Source organism: Dryobates pubescens, chromosome Z (genome assembly GCF_014839835.1).
Source record: "Dryobates pubescens isolate bDryPub1 chromosome Z, bDryPub1.pri, whole genome shotgun sequence".
NCBI classification, from domain to species: domain Eukaryota; kingdom Metazoa; phylum Chordata; class Aves; order Piciformes; family Picidae; genus Dryobates; species Dryobates pubescens.
In genome coordinates, this window is record NC_071657.1 from 101,001,756 (window position 1) to 101,021,118 (window position 19,363).

Consider the following 19,363-nt stretch of genomic DNA (forward strand, 5'->3'; position numbering starts at 1 on the left):
GCACTTGTGGGGTTGGGGAAATAACTGAAGCAACACTCCTGCCATGCTAGGCAGGAACTTGTTGCCAGTCCCCCTGCTGAGGGGGAGGGAGGAGGTGGGTAAGGCAGGAGGTTGTTTACTGCCTTGACCATGGACTTGCCTCTACTCCTTCCTTTCCCTTAGGTTACTGCCTTCAGTCTGGAGGGGGAAGGCTATAGGTGGTATTTGCCCTTCAGTACTATTTATAGGTGTTCTTGACTCTTCAGGGCAGTCAGAACCTGGCTCCACCAGTCAATCTCATCCTCAGCTTCCCTAATGCTTCTAAGCCTATCAACTTTGTCTTTCAATCTGTCAACTTCATTTTGAAACTGTGCTGCATGGTTCAGTAGAAATTCTACCTGCTTGCAGCATGCACAGCTCCCCTCTACCAAGGAGAAGCTGAGGCATTCACTACAGCCAGCAATCTGAATCATTGCATCTTCCTGTGGGTGCCCTGTCTGGGTACCCACCTCCATCTTGGCTGGCATCAGAAGCATGACCTTCTTCTGCCAGGTAGAGACCATTATATTTTGACTGATAGGTGAATACATATTTTTTTTAATATATATATTCCACCAGACTACTGACTATGCTTTACCCAGGCTGCCACCACTGAGGTTATTGCACTCTGTCACCTGACTTCCTGCGGCTGACCCTTAGTTACATAGATTGTATCTGTGACTGAACCGCCATGCTTTCCTCCTTCTTATCAATGTACTTATTACAGATCACATAGGCTGATGGAGAGGAAAAAACCCAAAACATAAACAAAGAAACAACAACAAACTGTCTAGCATTCTGCTGTAAATGAGACAATGTCTTTGTTAACCATTATTTAGTCTTTGTCACTGTATTGGCTGTGCTGGGTTACACCCATCCTTAATGGGGGCTGTAAGAACCTAGCCCCCATCTCGACAAAAGAAACTTGATCCAGCTGGGTAGAGAGAGACTTGGTTTTACCCCTCCCAGGAGGAGGGGTCCCCTGGGTCAAAGGTGGTCTATTCCCCTCCTCCTTCCTGTCCAGCAAGCCTATAAAAAGGGTGGACATCTTTTACTTTTCTCTCTTTCCCTGTGTCACCTGCTCAAGAAAGATCATCATCTGCTGCTGCTGCTGCTGCTGCTGCTGCTTCCTGCACTGATCATGCGGTCAGGGTCTATTTTCCAAACTGCATCCGCAATTTCTAAAGAACTGAATCCACTTACAGCCAGGGAATACAAGGCCATCCGGGCTTGGTATTGTGTATCTTCCTACTTATCCTTATTCCTTACCTTTGTGAACCTTTCCCTTTACTGTTTTATATATTTTTAAATTTTTTAATATATGTATAGATAGTTAAAAATTTACCTCCTTCACTTCAAAACCAATTCCAGACTATTTCTTTCATGAATTTACCTCTCCTTTCTCCTACCTGATTTTTTTGTTGTTGTTGTGTTTGTTTTACCTTACCAGGAAAGGGAGGAGGAGGAATCTCAATCTGCTACCATTTGAGCTTTTAAACTCCAGTTAATGCTCAAACCATCACAATTGACATAACAACTGGAAAAAGGGGGATCCATGTTGCCATGGAAAACCTGCTGCCAGCAGAGCTGGGGAGGGCTACGGCTAAGCTGGGTCATATTGCTGGAGCGTGTCCAGAGAAAGGCAACAAAGTTGGTGAGGGGCTTGGAACACAAGCCCTATGAGGACAGACTGAGGGAGTTGGGGTTGCTTAGCCTGGAGAAGAGGAGACTCAGGGGTGACCTTATTACTCTCTACAACTACCTGAAGGGAGGTTGTAGTCAGGCAGAGGTTGGTCTCTTCTCCCAGGCAACCAGTACCAGAACAAGAGGACACAGTCTCAGGCTGCGCCAGGGGAGGTTTAGGCTGGAGGTTAGGAGGAAGTTTTACACAAAGAGAGTGATTGCCCATTGGAATGGGCTGCCTGAGGAGGTGGTGGGGTAGCCGACGCTGGGGGTGTTCAGGGCGAGGCTTGACAGGATGCTTGGTTGCATGGTTACATATACATATTCTATGTATTCTATGGTTTAGTTGATTAGGTGGTGTATCACAGTATCACAGTATCACAGTAACTAAGGTTGGAAGAGACCCCAAGGATCATCAAGTCCAACCTGTTCCAACAGACCTCACAACTAGATCATGGCACCAAGTGCCACGTCCAATCTCCCCTTGAACACCTCCAGGGACAGTGACTCCACCACCTCCCTGGGCAGCCCATTCCAATGACGAATGACTCGCTCAGTGAAGAACTTTTTCCTCACCTCGAGTCTAAACCTCCCCTGGCACAACTTGAGACTGTGTCCCCTTGTTCTGGTGCTGGTTGCCTGGGAGAAGAGACCAACCCCCTCCTGTCTACAACCACCTTTCAGGTAGTTGTGGAGGGCAATGAGGTCACCTCTGATCCTTCTCTTCTCCAGGTTAAACAATCCCAGCTCCCTCAGCCTCTCCTCACAGGGCTTGTGCTCAAGGCCTCTCACCAGCCTTGTTGCCCTTCTCTGGACACGTTCAAGTGTCTCGATGTCCTTCCTAAACTGAGGGGCCCAGAACTGGACACAGTACTCAAGATGTGGCCTAATCAATGCAGAGTACAGGGGCACAATGACCTCCCTGCTCCTGCTGGCCACACTATTCCTAATACAGGCCAGGATGCCATTGGCCTTCTTGGCCACCTGGGCACACTGCTGGCTCATGTTTAGGCGGGTGTCAATCAGCACCCCCAGGTCCCTCTCTGTTTGGCAGCTCTCAGCCACTCTGACCCCAGCCTGTGGCTCTGCATGGGGTTGCCGTGGCCAAAGTGCAGCACCTGGCACTTGGACATATTAAATGCCATCCCATTGGCCTCTGCCCATCTGTCCAGTCGGTCGAGGTCCCTCTGCAGAGCCTTTCTACCCTCTAACTGACTAACATCTGTTCCCAACTTGGTGTCATCTGCAAACTTGCTGATGACTGACTCAACCCCCTCATCCAGATCATCAATGAAGATGTTAATGAGGATGGGGCCCAGCACTGATCCCTGGGGGACGCCACTGGTGACTGCCTGCCAGCTGGATGTGGCACCATTCACCACCACTCTCTGGGCTCGGCCCTCCAGCCAGTTCCTAACCCAGCACAGAGTGTTGGGGTCCAAACCACGAGCTGACAGCTTAGCCAGCAGTTTACTGTGGGGGACGGTGTCAAAGGCCTTGCTGAAGTCCAGATAGACTACATCCACAGGCCTCCCCACATCCACCAGACGGGTCACCTGATCATAGAAGGAGATCAGGTTGGAGAGGCAGGACCTGCCCTTCCTAAATCCATGTTGGCTGGACCCGAGTCCTTGGCCATCCTTCAGGTGCGCAGTTATTGCCACCAGGATAATCTGTTCCATCACTTTCCCTGGCACTGAGGTCAGGCTGACTGGTCTGTAGTTTCCAGGTTCCTCCATCCGTCCCTTCTTGTGGATGGGGACCACATTGGCCAGTTTCCAGTCATCTGGGACCTCTCCAGTGAGCCAGGACTGGAGGAAAATGATGGAGAGCGGCCTGGCCAGTTATCTGCCAGCTTGCTCAGCACCCTAGGATGGATCCCATCAGGTCCCATGGACTTATGGGTGTCCAAGTGGCTCAGCAGGTCCCAGACTAATTCCTCATGGATTTCTGGGGCATTACACTGCTCCCCGACCCTATTACCCAGCTCAGGAGGCCACTCATCCTGGACTCCTACCTTGCTGTTAAACATCGAGGCAAAGAAGGCGTTCAGGACCTCAGCCTTTTCCTCATCTTCGGTCACCATGTTCCCCTTCAGGTCCAGTAAGGAGTGGAGGTTCTTCTTGCCCTTCTTTTTAGCGCTGATATATTTGTAAAATTGCTTTTTATTGTCTTGGATGATAGGTTGGACACGATGATCTTGAAGGTCTCTTCCAACCTGGTTTATTGTATTCTATTCTATTCTATTCCAAGCACTATGCATTATGGCAGAGAAGCAGTGCCAACACTTTTACATGGCAGTGATCTGCTCAGTTAGAGTAAGAAGATAGTTAGTTTCAGGACATATTTCCATGCTAAACAGGGAAGTCCATTCACTTGCCCCACACTTGAGAAACATTGTGCAATGAACAGCTTTCCAGTTTAACAATTCTGCTTGACTCACAAGAAACTTTCTGAATGTTTCTCCCTTTGTGTTCCCTGGAAGGAAGTTTAGAAGATAAGTGATTTTTAGTAACTGTTTATATCACTTTTTGAGTTGAATGCACACAATGTATTAACAGGCACCCATAGATAGTTTGAGTTTCTTCTATAATTCTCTAAGCATTTTTATCATTAGGTCAGTTTGACTTTATGACACAGCCTTACAGGCACTATACAGCACTACAGTTTTCTTATGCAGAGACCACAGAAATCCTAAACAAAGAGGGGAGGAAAAGCCTCACAACAAGACTTGCTTTGCTGTTCACAGCATTCCTGCAGAGTCGAGACTAACCAATCATGTCAGCAAATCCTAAGACAATTATGCCTTGTTTAAGCAGCAAGGGAAGAGCAGTATGTTTGAACAGTGAGCTTATTTTTTAATATTTCTTTCACAGCAAAGAGTGTGATCCACCATAGCTCTTTTAGGTACCAGTTCTCTTACCTCTAATATTACCACATAATGATCTTCCTGATTGACAAGCAGCTTCAGCAAGCCAGCACATCTCTGCTGAACACCACAGTTTGCTTCAAGTCTCTGCTCTTTTTATGACACCAAGAGCATCAGTAACCAGAGAAAGTTCTCAGGTGAAAGAAGCCAGCTGGTTCACAGTAGAGCTTTAAAAAAAGAAATAAAATAATTTTTTTTTTAAAAAAAGGAAAGAAAGAAAGAGGCAAAAAGGAAAATAAAACAGCTACAAAGTTAGAGTTGCTCTGTGTATTAGCATAACTTGTGTTCTGCTGTGTAAAAATAGATGCAATGAAAAACTTTCATTATTCTTGAAGTCTTCTTCCACAATACTGTAAAATCATATAACTGCAAAGATTTGCAGTAGACATGGCTTTATTCACTTTTTCCTAGTGAAAGAATGAGCTCATAAAACATGCAGATTTAACCAGATATGCCTGTTTGTCTGTCATAAATACAGGAATGAACAGCATGTCGTATGTGCTAGCAGTATGCAAATACCTTGTTCACAAGAATATTATTTTATTTTACAGCTTATCTCTCTTTCTTCAACTGCCATTATCCTCGCTTTTGTAATTGCTTCATATTTATGGTCAGAAGAAATACATAGTTTTCATTACTGACATTCTCATTTGCATCTAGAGGACTTTCTGTGGTATGAGAGGAGCAAAAGAGAAACAGCATCTATATGAGCACTTGATTTCTTTATTGATATCTAGACAAGGGGATTGAGTCCATCATCAGTACATTTGGAGATGACATCAAGCTGGAGGCAGGTGTTAGAATACATAGAATACATAGAATAAACCAGGTTGGAAGAGACCTTCAAGATCATCGCGTCCAACCCATCAACCAATCCAACACCGCCCAAGCAACTAACCCACGGCACCAAGCACCCCGTCAAGTCTTCTCCTAAAAACCTCCAGTGATGGCGACTCCACCACCTCCCCAGGCAGCCCATTCCAATGTGCAATCACTCTTTCTGTATAGAACTTTTTTCTAACATCCAGCCTGAACCTCCCCTGGCGCAGCCTGAGACTGTGTCCTCTTGTTCTGGTACTGCTTGCCTGGGAGAAGAGACCAACATCCGTCTGTCTACAACCTCCCTTCAGGTAGTTGTAGAGAGTAATAAGGTCACCCCTGAGTCTCCTCTTCTCCAGGCTAAGCAACCCCAGCTCCCTCAGCCTCTCCTCGTAGGGCTTATGTTCCAAACCCCTCACCAAATTTGTTGCTCTTCTCTGGACTCGTTCCAGCAAGTCAACCTCCTTCCTAAACTGAGGGGCCCAGAACTGGACACAGTACTCAAGGTGTGGCCTAACCAGTGCAGTGTACAGGGGCAGAATGACCTCCCTGCTCCTGCTGGCCACACTGTTCCTGATGCAGGCCAGGATGCCATTGGCCCTCTTAGCTGCCTGGGCACACTGCAGGCTCATGTTCCGTCTACCGTCAACCAGCACCCCCAGGTACCTCTCAGCCTGACTGCTCTCCAGCCACTCTGACCCCAGCCTGTAGCTCTGCATGGGGTTGCTGTGGCCAATGTGCAGAACCCGGCACTTGGATGTGTTCAATCTCATGCCGTTGGACTCAGCCCATCTGCCCAGCCTGTCGAGGTCCCTCTGCAGAGCCTCTCTACCCTCCAGCAGATCAACTCCTGCCCCCAGCTTGGTGTCGTCAGCAAATTTACTGATGATGGACTCAATGCCCTCATCCAGATCATCAATAAAGATGTTAAAGAGCATGGGGCCCAGCACTGATCCCTGGGGCACACCACTGGTGACTGGCTGCCAGCTGGATGTGGCACCATTCACCACCACTCTCTGGGCTCGGCCCTCCAGCCAGTTCCTAACCCATCACAGTATGCTCCCATCCAAGCCATGGGCTGACAGCTTGGCCAGGAGTTTGCTATGGGGAACAGTGTCAAAGGCCTTGCTGAGGTCCAGGTAGACTACATCCACAGGCCTCCCCACATCCACCAGGCGGGTCACCTGATCATAGAAGGAGATCAGGTTGGTCAGGCAGGACCTGCCCTTCCTAAACCCATGCTGGCTGGGCCTGATCCCTTGGCCATCCTCTAAGTGCTGTGTGATTGCACTCAGGATGACCTGCTCCATAATCTTTCCTGGCACTGAGGTCAGGCTGACAGGCCTGGAATTCCCTGGCTCATCCAACCGGCCCTTCTTGTGGATGGGTACCACGTTGGCCAGCTTCCAGTCATCTGGGATCTCTCCAGTGAGCCAGGACTGCTGAAAAATCATGGAGAGTGGCTTGGCCAGCTCATCTGCCAGCTCCCTCAGCACCCTAGGATGGATCCCATCTGGTCCCATGGACTTGTGGGGGTCTAAGCTGCTGAGGAGAGCTCCTATCACTTGCTCATGGAACACAGGGAAACTATGCAGCTCCCTGGCTCCTTCTGCCAGTTCTGCAGGCCAGCTGTCTGGTAGACGTTCTTTCCAGCTAGTAAAAACTGAGGTAAAGAAGGTGTTAAGTACCTCTGCCTTTTCCTCATCCTGTGATACAACATTTCCTTCCATGTCAGCCAAGGAGTGGAGGTTGTCCCTGCCCTTCCTCTTGCTATTAATATATTTATAGAAGGACTTTTTTTTGTCCTTCACAGCAGAGGCCAGTTTGAGTTCCAAATGTGCTTTTGCCTCTCTAATTTTCCTTCTACATGCACTAGCAACCTCTTTAAACATCCCATGGGTTGCCTCACCTTTCTTCCAAAGATGATACACCCTCTTTTTTTCCCTTAGTTCTATTAAAAGTTCATTACACAACCAGGCTGGCTGTCTGCCCCGGCGGCTCCTCTTCCGGCACACTGGCACAGCCTGCTCCTGAGCCTTCATCAGCTCTTTCTTGAAGCAGGTCCAGCCCTCCTGGACCCCTTTGTTTTTAAGGGCTTTCTCCCAAGGAACCCTCTGAATTATTTCCTTGAGCAACCTGAAGTCCGCCTTCCGGCACTCCAGAGTGGAGGTCTTCTTGCTGCCCCTCTTAGTTTGACTGAATACCAAAAATTCAATTATCTCGTGGTCGCTGGCCCCTAAACAGCCTCCGACCACCACATCACCCACCAGCCCTTCCCTGTTGATGAAGAGGAGGTCAAGCATAGCCTTGCCCCTGGTAGGCACACACAGCACCTGGGATAACAAGCTGTCCTCCATGCAGTCTAAGAACCTCCTGGACTGTCTCCTCTCTGCTGTGTTGAGATCCCAGCAGATGTCAGGCAGGTTGAAGTCGCCCATAAGGACAAGGTCAGGAGATCTTGAGACAGCCTTAAGCTGTCTATAGAATGCTTCATCGACATCACCCTCCTGGTTGGGTGGTCTATAACAGACTCCAACCAGGATGTCTGCCCTACCGGTCTTCCCTCTAATTCTTGCCCACAAGCATTCAACCTGATCGTCCCTAATCTCCATCTCAATGGCATCTAGTGCCTCCCTGATGTACAGGGCCACCCCTCCACCCCTTCTTCCTTGTCTGTCTCTCCTGAAGAGCCTGTAGCCATCAATTGCAGCACTCCAGTCATGTGAGCTATCCCACCACGTCTCTGTGATGGCAACTACGTCATAACTTTCCTGCTGCAACAAGGCTTCCAGCTCCTCTTGTTTGTTTCCCATGCTTCGTGCATTAGTGTACATGCACCTCAGCTGGGCTGCTGGTTTGGCCTCTGACCCTAGCTTACTGCCCCCAGACTCTTGCCTGAGGGGACTAGTTTCAGCCCCTCCCCCCTTCAAAACTAGTCTAAAGCCCTGTTGATGAGAGCTGCCAGTTCCCTCCCCAGAATCTTTTTACCTTTGAGGGACAGGCCATTCTCATATACTGTGACCTTTCCCCTTCTTTGGGACAGATGTACTCCATCTGTTGCCAGGTGGCCTGGTGCAGTAGAAAGTTTACCAAGATCAAAAAACCCAAAATTCTTTTGTCTGCACCAGCCTCTAAGCCACTTGTTGATTATGGCTGCTGTCCTGTTCCTTGTGGTATTCCCTCCTGCAACTAAGTGTATTGAGGAAAAAATTAGTGGAGCAGTACTCCACTAGATTCTGAGCTCCAGCTAGGTTCCATCCCATTGAACACAACTCTCTGACTTCTTTCCTTCAACCAATTCTCAATCCACCTCACTACCTGATCATCCAGACCACACTGCCTCAGCTTAGCTGCAAGGATGCTGTGGGAGACTGTCAAATGCCGCACTGAAATCAAGATAAACCACATACACTGCTCTACCATTATCTGTCCACTTGGTTTTGTCCTCATTATGGTGGGTTTAGAGGCAGACCCCCTCCCCACAACAACCATCCTCTCCTACCAAGAATGTGCTGGGTCGAGGCAGCCCCCTCTCTCTCCCCACCACGGGCAGGAATAAAACACTCAGACAAACGGATTGCAAAAGTGATGAAAGTTTAAATAGAAAGCAGTGAATGTTACAGAGAACCCAAAGCGCAGTGACAAAGAAAGATCCCAAAGCAAACCCAGAGGCATCCCATTCCCACCTGAGGGTACACCCGAGACCCTCAGGGCTCCTTCTTCCCCCTCCCTCTGCTGGGCAAGTCTCAGCTGGCCAGGCCTGAGACTGCCCATCCCCCTGTGGCCTTGGGCCTAGCCAGGCCCAAAGCCAGCAGACATCTCCCCCAGTTACCGGCTGGCAGAGGAGGAAGAAAAGAGACAGTGCTAGACTCCGCACTGGATCTTAGAGTGGTGCAAAGAATTATGGTAGGAAATACACAATTTCCTGTGTCCATCCCTCTGGGCTGGACTTCTGGACACAGGAAGTGAACACACCAGGGGGGCACCCAGCTCAAACTGCAACACGCCACCCCTTATTTCATACCATAATCTTTGCACCTAAACACATCATCAAATCAGAAATCTCCTGATGATGTGTCCGGCGAAGTCCACATCTTTATCTGGGCGTCCACTCAACCAGTCTCTCATTCAGGCTCAAGTGTCAGTCCATTCCAGTTCTTCTTCTCTCATCTAATGGAACCTCCCGCGATGCAGAGTTCACTCTTCTGCGGTGCATGCTCTTCATGGATCCGTTGGACATCCTGGTCACCTGGAAAGAACCTCACAACTTCTCAACCAAACCTTTATTCCCATCTCGATCTACTCAGCGGCATATTTCCACCCCTGGGGCAAGCCAGTCAGAACAATCAGGCTCTGCTGCTTCTCCACCCCTCCAGGAAAACAGCACGCTGAGCCTCTCTCAACACTGCATGGACCTATCCCAAGCCCAGTGCTGACCGCTTCCAGCTGCAGCCCGAGGCTCCACGGACGCATGCCACAGGTACACCGCCCCTCCACTGGGCGTTCGCGTACCGCCGATGTGGCAGCTCCAAGTACACAGCCCCACCCCGGGAGGGGAGGGGCTGCTCCACAACCTGCTGAGAAGAAGGGAGGTGGAGCCAGGTGCTAGGCGCCATTTTCGGAACTCGTCCGAAAACATCGGGGAAGAGAACAGGGCTGGCCCCGCCGCCGCTCTGAGTGCACAGCCCGAGCCGCCGCCGCCGCTCCGAGTGCACGGCTCGGCCCTCAGCCTCCGCTGCCGCTCCAGGCGCACGGCCGAACCCGCCATCACCACAGCCCGAGCAGGACGGCCCGAGCTGCCATCGCCGCTCCGAGCGCACGGCCCGGCCCTCCGGCCCCGCAACCCGAGCATAGAGCAGGGCTCCAGCCACCTCTACCACTGCGGTACAGAATCAAAATCGCTTCCACCCCTCGGGCATTCAAACGGCTCCTCCAGCGAAAACCATAAACGCGTCCCCAGGGCCCTTGAGAACAGCTTTCGAACTGAGTTCCCGTTCGCCCTTCCTGGGTATCGGGAGCCGGGCTCACCCGCTCCGCCGCGGCTGGCCCTACCCCGCAGCGAGAACGGACCTGACTTTGATCTGCTCGCCACTGCCCCTTCCCCCACTTCACCCCCCGCCGCTTCTGCCGCTCCACAGAGAGTAAAGGTGGAGGAGGGGCAGGTCCCGCATTCTTAAGCGAAGCCCCAGTTCCGATGGTTAAGAGCCACCCCTGCTTGAAATAGCAGGAGGGGCTCCGTGCCACCGGCCACGCACCAAGTGTCCCCCGGCAATCCACGAGAACTCACACAATCGCCCCATCAACAACACTTTGAGCCCCAACTGCCAGAAAACCAGAACGACGCCCAGAACTAAATTTAAACTCTCTTATCTTTTGCAATCCGATCTGCAGTATGCACACAATAGCAAACTCCTCTCCTGCCTGGCTCGCCAAGAATGTGGTGGGTTTAGAGGCAGACCCCCTCCCCAAAACAACCATCCTCTGCTACCAAGAATGTGCCGGGTTGAGGCAGCCCCCTCTCTCCCCACCACGGGCAGGAATAAAACACTCAGACAAACGGATTGCAAAAGTGATGAAAGTTTAAATAGAAAGCAGTGAAATGTTACAGAAAACCCAAAGCGCAGTGACAAAGAAGGATCCCAAAGCAAACCCAGAGGCATCCCATTCCCACCTGAGGGTACACCCGAGACCCTCAGGGCTCCTTCTTCCCCCTCCCTCTGCTGGGCTAGTCTCAGCTGGCCAGGCCTGAGACTGCCCATCCCCCTATGGCCTTGGGCCTAGCCAGGCCCAAAGCCAGCAGACATCTCCCCCAGTTACCGGCTGGCGGAGGAGGAAGAAAAGAGAGCGTGCTAGACTCCACACTGGATCTTATAGTGGTGCAAAGAATTATGGTAGGAAATACACAATTTCCTGTGTCCATCCCTCTGGGCTGGACTTCTGGACACAGGAAGTGAACACACCAGGGGGGCACCCAGCTCAAACTGCAGCACTCATGAAAGGTTGGTCAAACCATACATTCTGCTCTTAATGATTCTCTTGTCTCTGATATGCAAGGACAGCACCAAGGATAAGTTTTTCCATTATCTCTCCAGGGATGGAGGTGGGGCTAACCCATCTGTAGTTACCTGGGTCCTTCTTCTTACCCTTTTAGAAGAGTGGAGTGACATTTGCCTTCTGCCAGTCCCCAGGCACCTCTCTTGTCTGCCATGACTTACCAAGGATGATGGAGAATGGTGTCAATGACCTCCACCAGCTCCCTCAGCACTGCAGTTGCCTGCCATCAGGACCCATGGATTTATGGATGTCCAGATGACTTCACTTTCTCTTACCCAGTTCTCATCAACCAAGGAGAACTTTGCCTGTTATGTCTTCTGCTGGGGCCTCAGGGACAGAGGCTCCTGAGGACAGTCTCCAACAGTATAGATAGAGACAAAGAAGGCATTTAGTAACTCCGCTTTCTTTGTATCCTCTGTCACTAAGTCACCTACCTCATTCAGCAGTGAAGCTACATTCCTTCTAGGGTTAGTTTTTCCTGCAATGTATTTCAGAAGCCCTTTCTGTTGTCCGTGACTTCCCTTGCGCAGCAGTTCCCTGGCTCACTTTCTCAATTTCCTACTTGTTGGAATCCTCTGATCTTGAGCTTGGAGGAGTGGTCCTTAAATGTTAACCAACTACCGTGGCCCCTTTTGCCCTCTGTCTAATGAGACTGCCCATAGCAATTGCTTGAAAAGTCCTGCTGGACCCTGCTGAAGCCCAAGGTTATGATGCTGTCGAAGCAGAGAGTTTTGTAATTATGCTAGAGGACATACTGAATGAAAATATTAAAGTGACCATCTGAAAAAGGATCAGCAGAGAATAAACCCAGAGATGCTTTTTGATCATTTCATTTTCTCTTTGATATAAACTTCATGACAACTTGTGGGAGATGACATTATTCACACTTGGAGATCTGGCTTCAGATAGTAGCTGCTGCAATGCTATTGCCTGGAAACATGCCTCAGTGCAGAATGATTTTTCATCAGTCCTGGCTCACTGGAGAGATCCCAGATGACTGGAAGCTGGCCAACGTGGTACCCATCCACAAGAAGGGCCGGTTGGATGAGCCAGGGAATTCCAGGCCTGTCAGCCTGACCTCACTGCCAGGAAAGATTATGGAACAGGTCATCTTGAGTGCAATCACACAGCACTTAGAGGATGGCCAAGGGATCAGGCCCAGCCAGCATGGGTTTAGGAAGGGCAGGTCCTGCCTGACCAACCTGATCTCCTTCTATGATCAGGTGACTGCCTGGTGGATGTGGGCAGGCCTGTGGATGTAGTCTACCTGGACCTCAGCAAGGCCTTTGACACCGTTCCCCATAGCAAACTCCTGGCCAAGCTGTCAGCCCATGGCTTGGATGGGAGCACACTGCATTGGGTTAGGAGCTGTCTGAAGGGCCGAGCCCAGAGAGTGGTGGTGAATGGTGCCACATCCAGCTGTCGGCCAGTCACTAGTGGTGTGCCCCAGGGATCAGTGCTGGGCCCCATGCTCTTTAACATCTTTATTGATGATCTGGATGAGGACATTGAGTCCATCATCAGTAAATTTGCTGACGACACCAAGCTGGGGGCAGGAATTGATCTGCTGGAGAGTAGAGAGGCTCTGCAGAGGGACCTCGACAGGCTGGACAGATGGGCAGAATCCAATGGCATGAGATTGAACACATCCAAGTGCCGGGTTCTGCACATTGGCCACAACAACCCCATGCAGAGCTACAGGCTGGGGTCAGAGTGGCTGGAGAGCAGTCAGGCTGAGAGGGACCTGGGGGTGCTGGTTGACGGTAGACTGAACATGAGCCTGCAGTGTGCCCAGGCAGCTAAGAGGGCCAATGGCTTCCTGGCCTGCATCAGGAACACTGTGGCCAGCAGGAGCAGGGAGGTCATTCTGCCCCTGTACACTGCACTGGTCAGGCCGCACCTCGAGTACTGTGTCCAGTTCTGGGCCCCTCAGTTTAGGAAGGATGTTGACTTGCTGGAACGAGTCCAGAGAAGAGCAACAAAGTTGGTGAGGGGTTTGGAACATAAGCCCTACGAGGAGAGGCTGAGGGAGCTGGGGTTGTTTAGCCTGGAGAAGAGAGACTACCTGAAGACTACCTGAAGACTACCTGAAGACTACCTGGGGTTGCTTAGCCTGGAGAAGAGAGACTACCTGAAGGGAGGTTGTAGACAGACGGATGTTGGTCTCTTCTCCCAGGCAGCCAGTACCAGAACAAGAGGACACAGTCTCAGGCTGTGCCAGGGGAGGTTCAGGCTAGATGTTAGGAAAAAGTTCTATACAGAAAGAATGATTGCACATTGGATTGGGCTGCCTGGGGAGGTGGTGGAGTCGCCATCACTGGAGGTTTTCAGGAGGAGACTTGATGGGGTGCTTGGTGCCGTGGGTTAGTTGTTTGGGTGGTGTTTGATTGGTTGATGGGTTGGACGTGGTGATCTTGAAGGTCTCTTCCAACCTGGTTTATTCTATGTATTCTACATATTCTATGTCTGCACAGGGATGCACCTCTAGGTCCATTCTTCCACTTGGCTTAATTAGGATGATTCAGTAGAGAGATGGAAACCTGCTCAGAGGACCTGGCCACTCACCAGGAGTGCATTACAATGGAACAAAACTGGCAATGTCAAGAAAAACTAGGACTAGCTCCTACACAACATTTTTCATTTGCACTTCAGCACCATCATCACCACATACTTCACACCTCCCTATTTATGAGACATCATTGCCTTTTTTTAGGAATCTTTAGTATGGATACATCTAGTGCCAGAAACAACAGGTTTAAAAGACACACTTGTCTGAAACCAAACCAAACCAAAAAAAACTCAAACCAAAACAAAACACCAAACACCAAAAAAAAAAAAAAAAAAAAAAAAAAAAAACCAGAGTTTTACGGAAGAGTTCTCAATACCATTTATTTAGACCTGTCTGCTGTATCTGAAGAGGCTCAATATGCCCTTAAACTATACCAAACTAGATGTCATTTCTACCCACCACATTTCCGAGCTTTCCAATAACACAATGGTAATATACCTTAGGAAGGATGTTTAAGCTGTTCTCACCTGTCACTTCCAGTCCATGGATGATGCTATATCTGTCTCAAAGAATCCTCCCAGGACCAGCTTCTGAGCCTACAGACCCACTCCCCACAATGTCACAGTGGCAAGGGTTTCTGTGGTGTGAACAGGAGCCACTACACCATGATCAGAATAGCTTTGCAGGATATTAGTGACACCTCCAAGAAATATCTGTTTCTGATAGCTGCTAAGTAGCCACCTGGCCTCCAGATACACCATCCCTGTAGTAAAGCCACATACCACAGCAGTGACATAAGGAGGTGGTGCAGCAGTTGATGTATGGGATCACAGAACTCCTTTGTGTGATGGGCTCAGACACTAGTACACATATGGCTGTTTAAGCACTGTTTAGAGTATGCATTGTATAACTATTAATGATGGATAATCTCTCAAACATGAGAAATGCAGGATAAATTACCAATAAAAATGAGCAGTTCTCATATATTCCCATCTTTCTTAGAGATTTTCACTTCATGGCAATGTCAGGTGTTTTAGCCTGAGGTGGTGCCAGACTCTCCTCTCATGATTGATGACTGAGAGATAAAGAGAGCTTCTGCTGGGTCCTCCAGAATAAAATAAAGTCAGCTCAAGTAAAGTAGCAGTCAGGGTGAACCCAAAGCACAAACAGACATGTGGAAAACAGGTTCTATTCCAATGCAGAGTGAGTAGTTTAGGAAATCGATTATATGCAGCAGGGGTACAGACTGAAGCAGGAAAGGTCCAACACATTTAGCTGACTAGAGTTTCATATGGGTTGATGTCATTGATTGAGTAGAATCTGTTGCTGTTATTCGATAGCATGCTGCTGTCACAACAGCTTCAAAAATGAAGGTGCTGGCTGAATGTTGTGAATGTGCCCTCAGAAATGAGCAGCAAAGATATATTCACTGATATATTACTGCGATTGAGAGATGGAGACAAAGCTTGATGCAAGCAAAGTGTCTACTTTACTGTACAAAGTCTTTTCTTTATATAGGCTAACATAATCCAAAGCAGCTCGTGATTGGTAATTAGATGTGTCCGTGTGACAGTTACAGATTCAAGATTGGCTGCTGAGAAAATGGCAGGGAACACACATCCCTTGGCAAGGCTCAGACAGGTGTTAAGACAAAAGGCAAATGATCAAGCATCTCTTATCTAAGTTCAGAGAGAAGACAAAAGACTCTCTTGCAATGTTTACCAGCTCTTATTCTCAGGTCGTTGTGTGGCTTCCTGAGTCACAATGGCCATTGGTAATCAGCTAAATGCTTTTTTCTCTCTACATAGCTGCAGTTTGTTCCCAAGGTTTGTGGCCCACAAGAGCTAAAACATTTCCTTCTATCAGCTGAGCATTGCTTGAGGTTCTACCCCTTAAATTCAGTGCGTCAATATATGTTAGTGGTTTATTTATATACACAAACTATGCAGCAAGGTATTGTGAGAAACCAACTCACTGCTGAAATTTATAACGAGTTTATTATAAAATAAAGGCAACACAGCACTGGGTGCAGAGCGAGTTTGCTAGAGGCGCACCGTAACAACACGAGTTGAACTTATATAGACAGCAAACATACATATTAATATATTAAAACGTACATATTCATCTATTCCCCAGCATGCTCCCACCCCTCTCCATCAGGACTGAGACAAAACCTGCACTTTTGACCCGGCCAGTCTTTAGACATGTTGGTGCCTCACCTTTCTCTCCCAATGCCCCACACAATACAGACCATCACCAACCAATCATCCCAATGACCAAACCCCCTGGTCCCCAGTAATTCCCCTTGCGAAAGCCAAATATTAAAAACAATTTCTCACAGTATTTACAGTTACCCTTCACAGGTATTGATATTCGGTTGGTGGAACTGCCTCTACAGAATGTTTATGCATGGGCACTTCAAACAAATCAAAAGATTCATAGAATTTAGACTCTAAACTGGTTCGAAAAGCAGTGGGGAGGGGTTTGTCTGTGACTGGCAGCCCTCCACCAGCATTCGAGCACTACCCTAACTGAAATTCTATAAAGAAAGGCTTGGCTTACTCACAAGCCGAGAACTTCATGAAATCTTTCCTTGATAATATGTTTATACGTGGCACGGATATGCCCTAATAAACAACTAGAAAATGGCGCTGACCGCATGGCTGCGCCATGTGGTTGCTGCTTCTCTCAGAGTACAAAGGTTTCCCACTTGGGCAGGAGGAATGTAGCAGTTCAGAACGGTGGTTCACATGGGCTACCAGGTTTTCTCCTGCGGCAATGGATCATGCAGGCTCACCCCACGGGGTACTGTCCACAGCACTGCCTGCAGCTGGGTGATGGTGGCAAAGTACCAAGAAGCCTCCTGGAGCACTGGTTCGAGTCCTGGGCAAGGTGGACCACAGCAGCACTAACATGCATACAAGCACAGGCATAAACATGTGCGTGGGGCACTTGTTTACCAAACAACTCCTGTTTACCATTGGCCCCAATGAATACTGATCCAATGAGCATCTGTTGCTAACACAAAGATTAACCAATGAACTGATATTTACCAAATATGGCATAAGCATATGCCCTAAACAGGGAAACAAACATACAGCCACACCCAGACAGTTTGTTTACCTGGACTCAGTGGCGCTCAGGGTCGTGTCATGTCTCCCCCACCCCCGTCACCTCCAGAAGGGAGGGAGAATGAAGGGGGTGTGAGACACACACACAGAAGCATGTTCTGGAAATATTTGGGGCACAATCCTGGCCATAAGCACCATTCACTACACTGAAGCAAAGTATAACAGGGTTAAATTTGGATTATAACATGAGAGGCTTCCTGTTCTGGTTGCTGCTTCTGGTTTTTAGTTTCGGGGTGTTGTTTTTTTCCATTGTACTGGCTTCTGTGCGCTTGGGAGGGGAGAATGGTTTTATCACTGTCTTCTGCTGCTTTTTCATTTTGCTGCACATTTTCTGCAAAGAGGCTAAGGTAATTGTGTGTTGTATTATTCTCAGTAAAACTCTTTATCTCTACTCTTTATCTCAACCCAGAAGGTTTTTTTTTGTATTACTTTCCCTCCTGTCTGTGGGTAAAGAAATGAACTTGTGAGTGCAGGATGTGTTAATCCAAGATGGATGTTTATTGACTTAAGTTATATATTATATCATACAGATGAACATCCCTGCACTCTCTACCTGAAGGGTGGATGAGGGTGATGACAAGGAAACCCCATAATTTCTATACCTTTTAACTATATCAACAGTGGTAGCTTCATTATATTGATGAAGACAGATTGATGGGATTTTAAAAACAGGACATTCTTATTTATAAAGAAAAAAAGGATTTTAAAAGAGTTTATTAAAAAAAATTAAAAAATGAGAACAGGTTGCATCTGGAAAGAAAGTCTTGTGATCACTGGAGCCACACGCTAGTTTGTGGCATCATATGGTGTTAAAATAATGGAAAAGTCTTCCCTTTTCACAGAGTGCAGTAGGGGAGGTTATGTTTCCAAAAAAAAAAGTGCTAAAATTAAAGAATAGGTATTGAATCTTTCATCTCCTTGTCACACTAGATATATAGGTGCAATGGGAAAAGGAGATACTAATAAATATGTAATAATTGCATCAGCTTTGAGATCAAAGACAGTGTTGCATTCATTTCAGAATCTGGTGGCTTTACTGAGTGTGAAGGAAACTGCCAACAAAAGATGCATTAGTATATAATGGTTGAAGGCTGATTCACAAAGAAGTTATTGATGGCAAAACTTTTATTTTCATTGTTTGCTTCATCTTGAAGCAAAGAAAGCTAAAAAGTGAGCAGGCATACGGCAACACAGTAATAATAACTCAGCATGAGGCAGTAAACATAGAGGCATTATTTTGCTGAAGTGCTTAAAAACTGTACAGGTGTATGTTGTATGGCTGAGTCTTGAATGTAGATCAACAAAACATTGCATGAGACTTTATCCAGGCACAATTATATTCGATCAGAAATAATGTGTCACATGTGGTCTTATGATAGATACACAGTATTTTTATTATTTATAATATCAACAATGGTTGCACTAACTTTTTCTCACTGGTAATAATAAAGCTTCAGAAAAAAATTATGCAGTTCAGGAGGCAAGACTTGGAAAGATACACAGACTGCTGCAGCAATGTCATAAAGACCTCTGTAAACGCTGTGTCACCTGGCACATGGTCAGTTAAATAATTCTCCTAAAAATTATATTGAAGGCTTTATCCAACTTATTCCTGTTGTCCATCATGTTCTCTAAGGAGAAGTGCCACACTGTGAGGTTCTTTGTGCTCAGTTTCATCAGTGAAGTACTATTGCAACATGCAAAGCAAAACAGACTAGTGTCAGCCTTATGCTGTATGTCTGAGTTCAACATAACCGGTTAAGTTAGAACAATAGCTGGAGCACTGTGTCCTCCCTTTGGCCATATCTTTGTATCAGAGCCTCAAACTCTTTCCCCATATATGATCTTGGGATCACAACTGCTGTGAGATATGAGCAGAGCTGGAGGAGCCCTTTAGCAGGATGCTGCTTCTCATGCATTTTGTTTCTTACTCTAGATACATGCGTGCTCTTGGCTGTAGATCTAAAGCAATGGTGAAGACCATTAACTGAAATTGACCTTGCTATGATAAAGATGTTACTAACATTAGGGAGAGAATGGGAACCAGTAACACATGGCAATCTGGAGTCTTCCAAAATTAAGAACTTTAATTAGAATACATAGAATACATAGAATACATAGAATAAACCAGGTTGGAAGAGACCTTCAAGATCATCGCGTCCAACCCATCAACCAATCCAACACCGCCCAAGCAACTAACCCACAGCACCAAGTACCCCG